Raw genomic sequence first — 10,515 nt, 5'->3', positions numbered from 1 at the left:
TCAGAGACACTTGTTCTCTCTTTGTTAACCTCTAATGTATTTTAATAAATGTTTAATACCTAAACTGCTAAACTGTTGTCTTAGCTAGCTTTCCCCATGCAGGGGACAGGTAAAGTAACTGCACGCATTTAGTTTTACCCGTCACACTCGCTATCTCCCCTTAAGAACTCCAGCAATTCAATATAAGTTATATATGTGCAGGTGTGAAAAACAGCAGACAAAATAAAAACTTTAGAAAGGGAACTAACAACAAAATATACTTCTATCTGTATTCAGATACCATCAGTTCTTTCTCTGTAGATGGATTGCATTTTTCATAATTCCTTCAGATTTGTCTTATATTATTGCATTGCTGAAAATGTCATTTGCAGCAGATCATCTTATAATATTGCTGTTATTTTGTATACAGTACATTTCATTTTGCATCAGCTCTCCAGGTTTTTCTAATAGCTTCCTGCTCATCTTTTTTTTTTTTATATAGTAAATTACATTTACTTAGTACTTTAAAGGGAGATCTCCATTAAAAAAAAACCAAGATGAGATTGATTATTGCAAGAACAGTAATAGCTATCATTTATATAGTACCTTATACCTGAGAAAGAATTTTCTTCACAATAGCCCACCATTGTCATCATCCTCATCCTCATGTTACATTCCTCTTGCCTGTTTCAAAAGGTTTTTACCCAGTTACTATTGCTAACTGTTTCCCTTCATTCTATTCACTCTGCATGATATTTATTCAATTTTCTATCTTTTTTACCCTTTCTGTCCTCAAAAGTGTTTTGCTTCTGATTGTCTCTCCCCCAATCTTCCCTCCCTTCCTTCACCTCCAATCCCTTAATGTAGAAGCTGCTAGATCTTGTATTACCCTGACTGTGGCTCCACCATACTTGAATTACTTCTTTCTGTCTACTTGCAATATTTTCTCCTTGACCTGGGAGCTCTGGAATTTGACTATAATATTCCTGGATGTTTTCGTTTTGAGATCTTTTTGAGGAGGTGATCAGAGGTTTCTTTCAATTTCTATTTTGCTTTCTGCCTGTAGAATATCAGGGCAATTTACCCTCATGATTTCCTGTAAGATAATGTCTAAGCCCTTTTTTGGATCATGGCTTTCAGGTAGTCCATTAATTTTAAAATTCTCTCTCCTGGATCTCTTTCCAGGTCAGTTGTTTTTCCAAGGAGATATTCACATTGCCTTCTTTTTTTCATTCTTTTGGTTTTTCTTTATTTTGTCTTGATTTCTCATAAAATTATTAGCTTCCATTTGTTCAATCCTAATTTTTAAGGAATTATTTTCTTCAGAAATCTTTTCTACCTCCTTTTCCATTTGGCTGATTTGGCTTTTCAAACTGTTGAAATTTTTCGTGACTTTCCTGCATCACTCTCATTTCACTTTCCATTTTTTCTTTATTTTCTAAGTCCTTTTTGAGTGTGTCTATGGCCTGAGACCAATTCATATTTTTAACTGGTATGATTTAAAGAGAAGCACATTCACCACTCCCCTGGCCTATGCTGTGGTCTGTAAGCAACCAGCATGGACCCTCTGAAGTTTGGGACAGTGAGCCCTAGAAGCAGTGCCCCACTTTAACTCAGAAAGGAATCCTGTTTCACTGTGGCTGCAAGCTCTGGCATGCCTATGCTCTTCCCCTGCCTGGGCTGTCACCCAAGACTGTGATCTGGGTCTAAGCACAAGGAAAACAACAGAGTCTCACCTCAGCACCAACAGAGACGCCTGTAATCTCCCCCTGGCCAACCTCTTGATGCCCTCACCATCTGTAAGCTGAGTTCCAGAAGTAGCTGCTGCCACAGCTGATTTGGAGGCTTCCAATGCCTATTTCTCTGGTGCAGCCTGCCTGGGGTTGGCTCTGTGCTGGTGTGGCCTGTACGAAGCTACACTCCACTCTCCCCCTGGTACAACAGACCTTTCTTTCCAACCTTCTAAGACATCTTTGGCTGGAAAATTATCCCACCCCATCTTTTTGTAGGTTCTGTTGTTCTAGGTATTGCCCTATGGAATTATTTAAAGGTATTTGGAGGGGTATTGGGGAGAGCACAGGGAAGTCACTGCCTTTCCTCGTCCATGTTTGCTCCATCAGGACCAACTCTTCTTTATGCAATTATCATTGGTTTTAATTTTCTCTCCTGTTCAATCTTTATTCTGAATATTATTTCCTGAAATTGTATATACATATATGCACACACACATATATATACATACATACACACACACACATATATATATATACATATTATATATATTTATATTTATATTTTATTGGCCTTCTACTATGTGCCATGACAGTAAGAGGATCTGATGGTAGAATCTTCCCTTTAACTAGCCCATTGATAATATAAATTAAAAGGAAAGGTGAAATGGTATAAAGAAAAGCTCTCAGGGAACTAGAATTTTAATGAGAGCCAACATATAAATGAATATGAATGTAAAAGATATGAACAGTTGTAACGATTGGAATAACGCCACCTGCTGGATACTAACTGTAGAAGAGTTCTGCCCATGAAGCGAAGGTCTTTGAGGGCAAGACCAGGAGTCTTGTCTTTGGTATCAGGAAGTGACGCGGACTAGTGGGAGGAGGAAGGAAGAGACTGGCGCGGAGTCTCGGGGCTTTTTCCTGAGGACGCTGGCGGAGAAGGGAGCTAGAAATGTGCTCTCCCTTTAATAGATAGGAATCTAGGCCTTTTTCTCTCTCTTTACCAAATTCTTATTCTCCTTAATAAATGCTTAAAAGTCTAACTCTTGCTAAAGCTTATAATTTATTGGCGACCACTCATTAGATATTTTAGACAGTTTAGCTAGAATTTTAGCCCTTAACAGATGGCTGACCACGAAGAGGAAAGCTAACCCTCAGTCTTCTTCTGATCTGCTGGTTGGGTAAGAAATTTCCCCTCCCTCTCCCTTTAACTGCTAAGTACTGGTGTACTGGCTGTGTTTTTCCTTTGAATTTTTTCGAATGGACCTTTTAAACTCCCTAATTATCCTATTTTTGATTTTGGTCTGTTTAACCAGACAAATGGGAGATAAGATCATGTTAATGCTTTGTTTTTGTGGATTTTCTATTTTTCTTTTTATTTTTGTTAAAAGAGCCAGCAACTTACTCACACAAGGAAATATCTCTCCCTCTCCCAACCATGCTTTTTCAGAGAAACCTGAAGAGATTCCCGCAGCTTTTCCCAGTTCTAACACTAATTGTTGCTCTAATTTTGCATGCCTGGAGGCAATGACCCACCCTCTAGAAGCTTTTAATCCCCTAGCACCTGGAGGCAAAGTGGGGGAAGAGGAATCCAGGCCTGAGTTCAAAATCAAGTCTGATTCAAATTGCTCTGGTCCCTCCCCTCCTCTCCAGACCCCACCCTCTACTCCTCCTATGGCCAAGCCCATTGCTTCCCCTGCCTGGGAAGTCCAGAGATCTGATGCGCATGCTCAACTTTTTCTACCTGCATTTGCAGCTTCAGGCTCAGCCCTTCCCCGGCCTGGCTGTGCTTTTGAGACAATCTTAGAAAACTCTTTAAATTCCAGATATGCTCGTTTTGTTCATAATTTTGCTAACCTGCTTTTGTCTTTAATTAGTAATCTTATAAAGCATTTGTATGGTGAAAAGACTGACAGACAATATAGAGGGGTTAAAGAAGAAAAACTTAAGCTGAATAAGAATGACAATCAACATAGTTCAAGACTCTGCCTCTTTTGCCATGGAAGGGTATATATTTTACAGAAATGTAGAAGTAAGCAGCAAGGTATTGATATGAGTATTGGGGATTTTAGATATTGGAATCAAAGGTGTTCTGAATTCACTCAGAGTATTAATATCAGTTCAGAGGTTACATAGGATTTCTATGCTATTACATATACATTTTGAAATTAATGGTATGGGTTTATTTTCATAGAGATTTTCATGCTTTTGAGATTGTGTTTTATATTTAGTTTTTAAAACAAGGAGAATATTTGTAAAAGCTTTTTATAGTCATGTGATCAAGTTTATATTTTATAATACTCTTATTAATATTAAGTTCACATTCATTTAGACTTCCTTAGTTTGAATTTCATTGTCTTTTATTGTTCCATGTGTATTTTCTTCTATTCATTTGTCTATCTAATTTTGAAACATTGCAAGATGGTTTTGATTTTATTATACAATGTTAATTCTAGGAGTATTGTGCTCCCATATTCTGAGTTATTTGTTTTTGTTATTTTTTCTCAACTGATTATTTGATCAAACTCTTTAAAGCATTTCCCTGGCAAATTGGTTGCCATGGCAAGTGTAAATTGATTCTAGAAGTATTATTTTTGATAAGCATATTCCAAAAAAAAAAAAAAGAGGGGAACATTTGTAAAAGTTTTCTTTTTAAAAAAAAAAGTTTTCTTTGAGATTCTGTTGTGCTTTAACTTGTATTTAAATATGTTCTGATTTTTCACAAAAGTAATTGTATACTAAGTAAAAAAAAGGTATTATTTGAAATTGTTGCATAATTATATATTATATTCTGAGTCAAGATGTATTCACATTTTTTGCAATCATTTATTATCCTCAATTTTTAAATCCATATGAGACTTGGATTATGGGAACTTATCATTTAAGACATTAATTGCCTTTATTCTGAGTTATCAGATGCCAGTTGGCCAAGATGCCATCCAATCACAAGAGGAATACATGCAAGAGCAGACACTGAACTGTCACATGAGGGGAGACATGCATGAAGTCAAGGTATGGCCGAGGGAACGGCTTTTGACAAATGTTGAGGTTGGATTCTCTTGGTTTAATATTTTATTTTATTTTTCCCCACAATATCGTACAGATGGCTGGAAGTATTGATCCCACCCATCTCACTTCTACACCTGGCTTCTATGCTCCCTCCTATATGCCTGATGCCATGGACCATCTCAATCCCATGCATCTGATTAAGTCTGACTCAGTTTCCTCCAATATGTTCGGTGGCATGGACGTATATTCCATCCACCTATTTTAAGCCTGGCATACTGTATGGGCAGTACATATTGCTCAAGTGTGGGAATGCTCATATCCCATCATTTCTCTGTTCTTTTATGGTAACCCCCATAATTATCTCAGGTGTCATGATAAATAACAGTGTTGAATTTGGCCTTGACATCTGTTACTAATTATATTAGATTTTAAAATTTCTCATAATGGCATGAGGATAATTAAGCAGATGATGCAAAAAGTGATGAAACAGATAAAAATTATTTTTAATAATTAATATTGCAGCAATTGTCTTCTCAATTACCCTCCATAAGGGGGGGGACTATAGTAATATTATAATTTTAAAGAATGTTTCAATTTTTGTTTTATTATATGTTTCATGTGTAACAACTAAGATTCTGAATTCCCTTAGACATGTTTTTGAGAACTTTCATTGTTTGATTTGATTATTGACAAAGCTATTTTAAAGTTGTGTTAAGCTCAATTTTGTAGGAAATTTCCTGGCTGATTACCAGTATCCACACATCAACCCCTGAAAAGACTTCCATTCCACGACTACACCTAGAGGACATCTAAGAAAAGACTTTCAGAGACTTTAAATGAACAGTTTTGATTTGTTGTTTTTGTTTTTGTTTTTTTTTTTCTCTTTCTGTTATAATATACACCATCTGTAATATGTATTCTCTGCAGAGGCCCTCCCTTTGCAAGACTAATGTCAAAGCGTCAGTTCATGAGGACAAAAAAAAAATCGCCCCTCTGGACAAAACTTTCCTCTCTTCCTTTTCTATATTGTTGTTCACATATTATTAGTTATCAATAGTTATTATATTCTTTTTACTGTTCCGTCAAGGAAACATTTTGCTTCTTGAGGAACAACAGGGGGGACTGTAACGATTGGAATAACGCCACCTGCTGGATACTAACTGTAGAAGAGTTCTGCCCATGAAGCGAAGGTCTTTGAGGGCAAGACCAGGAGTCTTGTCTTTGGTATCAGGAAGTGACGCGGACTAGTGGGAGGAGGAAGGAAGAGACTGGCGCGGAGTCTCGGGGCTTTTTCCTGAGGACGCTGGCGGAGAAGGGAGCTAGAAATGTGCTCTCCCTTTAATAGATAGGAATCTAGGCCTTTTTCTCTCTCTTTACCAAATTCTTATTCTCCTTAATAAATGCTTAAAAGTCTAACTCTTGCTAAAGCTTATAATTTATTGGCGACCACTCATTAGATATTTTAGACAGTTTAGCTAGAATTTTAGCCCTTAACACAGTATAAATGGTAGGTAATCTCTGAGGGAAGGAACTAAGTGGAGTAGGGGTAGGGGAGATAAGGAAAGTTTTCTTGCAGAAAGTGATATTTAAGTTGAATTTTGAAGGATACTGAGAGTTAGAGATAAGGAGGGAGAATACTCCATAAATGAAGAAGATATAATGCCATTGCATGGATTAGGGAGTTGGAGTGTCTTGTATGATGATCAAGTAAGTCGTTGTACATGGCTCACTTAATTCATGGAAGAAAGTAAAGTATAGGAAGACTAGAAAGCTAGGAAAAATTCCTATTGTGAAAGGCAATACAACCAGAGAAAAGAACTTCTATTAATGAGAAATGACTTTGAGGAAAAAATGAGAAAGAGAAAGCCAGAAGTACCTTTAGTTGGAAACCTTACAAGGCAACTTCTTGACCATTTTCATATGATCATTCTCATAGAGCAACCTCCAACATAAGAGGTGGAGATGAGTGGGAGAAGAAACTTCTGGAAACTGGAGAACTCCATCCAGCCTGGCATTGTAATGTTATGGCACTGTTGTCCATTAACAATCAGGTACTTTAAAACCAAAGCTTATTTTCATTGTCAAAAATAAAGTGTTAGTCATATGGCCAAAGACATGACTTATTACTCACAGAGCTTATAATTAAGCTGCCAGCTTATTAAAACTAACTGATAGTGTAACAACATTTGTTAGGGTCAAGTGTTATGTCAACTACCCTGACAACAATGCTCTTGTTAAGATGATGATTTTTACATATCACAGTTTGGGCTTATTACTACAGGCATTGGTTCCATAATTTATACCAGATTTGGTTGGCTTTAATACCTACAACTTTTACATATGACATTAATTCATTCAGTGTATATGATTGTGAGTAGGCACCACGATTATTGATGGAACAAAACACTGCAAATATCCATTCTGTTAATTAGTCAAAAACACATGTCTATAAGACTAAATAACTTCACAAAGTGGTCTCCTGCTGACATCAGGAGTTCACAGCCTCTGGGGGGGGGTGCAGATTAGAACCCACATTTAGATTTTATACAACACAACAAAGATCTATTTACTAATTAGTCTTTAATGATAAAATGATAAAAATAATTAAGGATAATATATGCCAAGTACATCACAAACTTTAAAGATTTATGTGGCCTTACCTATCAAAAAGATTCATTCTCTCTCTCTCTCTCTCTCTCTCGCTCTCTCTCGCTCTCTCTCTCTCTCTCTCACACACACACACACACACACATCAAAATACACTACAATTATAACATGTCTCTGTTAAATACTGCTACTTCTACTTGCTCATCTATATGCCTTTAATGAGTATAATCAATATCTATTTCTATATATCTGTATAAGGCTATGGCTAGCCATTCTAGATTATGAATACTACTTTGCAAAATAATGTATTGGACCTAGGTACTCTCTCAAGCTGAATTGCCAAGCTTTCAAACTCTAGAAGAGAGAGCACAACTCAAATGGACTAGACATGTTACTTGAATGCCAAATGCATGTGTACCTAAAAGAATGTTTTACAGAGAACTCCTATGAGGCAAGCATTCACACAGACATCAAAGGAAGCTATACAAATACACTCTCAATATTTCTCTGAAGAACTTTACTATATGTTGGGAGACATGAGAGATGCTCACAGAAAATTCTCCAGCATGTCTCAAAGAATGTGCTATGCTCCATGAGTAAAGCAAAATCACAGAGCCATAAAGGAAATGTGAGATGCACAAAGGGACTATGTGTGCCCAACCTGTAATAAAACTTTCTGAGTTCATATTGGGCTTATCAGATGCAGTCAAACACACTGTACCCTGATCCCAACATTGCAATGTCATTGGTCTTCTTCTAGCACAAAGGACAAATAAAAAGAGAATATTCATCTAGGGTATTTTTGCTGAAGATATTTAAATGGAATGGCAGGTTTCCTCATTCTGTAGTAAATCGTATATTTACCATTCCACAATTGACAAAAGTGTGAAAAGGATAGAAGATCCTATTGTCTTTATTGTTAGTTGACTAAAAATAATTTAATTCATTTGACAAGAAAGCTATCCTAAGAAGTCTTCTCCATCTAAACATTGCCCATTAATATGCCAAAATTATATAAAATCCTTGAAATATATCATGAGAGATTGCTGTGTTTTTTCTATGACTTTATATTAAGAACAGGAATAAAACGGTAAAAATGAGTTATAAAACAGGGAGACATAATAAATTTCTATGTCACTATCATGGAAAATTCTGCCCAGAGTTCAAACGAACAGAGACTGGTTTTTTAAATTGTGTGTGCATGATACATCATTTATACTTCAATGCCTAGAACACTAAAAAAGATTCTAAATGATGTTCATAAACACACAAAGAAGTTTGGACAAATTACCCACATATCAAGTGGATGAAAAATGCCAACTGTCAAAACTATGACAAGCATTCAGATTGACAAACTATGTAGCTCATCTAACCTGAACAAACACTATAAGTGGACATTGAGTCAAAAAAATCATAATGGAAGGAAATAATAGGCTAGATTTCCTTTGGGGAATTGAGCAGTACATGCTTTACTGATTAGCAAAAAATCAAATTCTTTTCCAAATATGTCCTTTTTCCCATTCTCCAGAAAGCCTGTCATAAAGATTTTAAATGAAAATAACTGAAACAAGAGCAAAGGCATCATTTTGGCAAAAACAAAAACAAAAAACTAGCATATAGACACTTTTTTCTTGGCTTTTTTCTGTTCTCCTTGTATATTATTTTGCTTGGTGATCTCATCAGTTCCAATATTTTCAATTATTGAAATTATATATTATATATATTGAACTATTATCTCTTTGCATATGTTTCATATCTTTGAATGCAGCTCTAACATCTCTCCTGATTTCTAATTTGGGATCTACTACTTCTTTTTTTTTTTTTTTTGGTGAGGCAATTGGGGTTAAGTGACTTGCCCAGGGTCACACAGCTATTAAGTGGTAAGTGTCTGAGGCCGGATTTGAACTCAGGTCCTCCTGAATCCAGAACCAGTGCTCTATCCACTGTGCCATCTAGCTGCCCGTGATCTACTACTTCTTACTGGACATCTCAAATTGGATATCCTCTAGAAATCTTAAACTCAACATATCCAAATCAGCATTCTTTATGTTTCTCTCCAAAGCCTCCCTCTTCTTAATTTTCCTGTTGTTGTCAAGTGTCCCAGTCGTCCTGGCTCACAATCAAAATATTATCTTCAGCTACTCCCTGAGCGTTAGCTCTCCTCCTTAGCCAAATTTCTCATGTGTGTCCTTTCTCTTCTTTGACAATGTTTCCCTTGTCCAAACCCTCATCACCTTGTGCCTGTATTATTGAAATAATATTCTGGTTGTCCTTCCTACCTCAATCCTCTCCCCACTCTAGTTCATTTTATATTCAGTGATCAAAGTGTTCTTCCTAAAATGCATGTCTGATTATGTCATATTAACTCCTTCCTCTAACAAATTCAGATGGCTACATATTACCCCACAGAAACAAAACTCTCTGTGTGACTTGTAAATTCCATCATGATCTATCCTGTTTCTTTTTTTTTTTAAATAATTTACTCTCCTTCACTTACTTGATGATACAGCAATATTGATCTGCTTGATGTCTCACTCACGACCTTCCTCCTTCATACTCCATCTATTTTCCCTGGCTATCAGCCATTCCTGAAATCTCTCTTTTCATTCACATGTCTTCTTTATTAATGTTAATCTTCCCATTGAAATCATTGCCAATTTGTCTTGTATCTATCTTAATTTTATACAACTGTTTGCATGTAATCTCACTTTATTATACTGTGAGCTCCTTGAAAGCAGGAACTATTTTTGTCCCTGTTTTTGTATCCTCAGTACTTGCTATGGTTTCTGGCACATAGGAAATAAATGCTTACAGATGACTTAACAAATACCACATCTGAAAACATATGATATATTTAACACCCTAAGACCCTTGCTTCTCCATCATAAAGACGGAGATACATTTTCTTGATTCTGCTCCAGGGCCATGTTTTGTCTCTATAGTATTTTTTTCCTTTCTATTTGTACTGTTGGGATCCTTATTTATATCATTTTCTTGGTTCTGCTTACTTTATTCTGACTCAGTTTATGTGTCTTCCTTTGTTTCTCTGAATTATCCATATTTAGAGTTTCTTTTGGGACAGCAATATCCTATGACATTTACATATTACATTTTTTAAAAACAATTTTTAGGACCAACTTGAATTTATAATGAATTTAAGAAACAAGGTCTCACAAATTCAACATGT

The sequence above is a fragment of the Dromiciops gliroides genome, chromosome 2 (assembly GCF_019393635.1).
Source record: "Dromiciops gliroides isolate mDroGli1 chromosome 2, mDroGli1.pri, whole genome shotgun sequence".
Classification (NCBI taxonomy): domain Eukaryota; kingdom Metazoa; phylum Chordata; class Mammalia; order Microbiotheria; family Microbiotheriidae; genus Dromiciops; species Dromiciops gliroides.
This window is presented reverse-complemented; position numbering follows the sequence as displayed.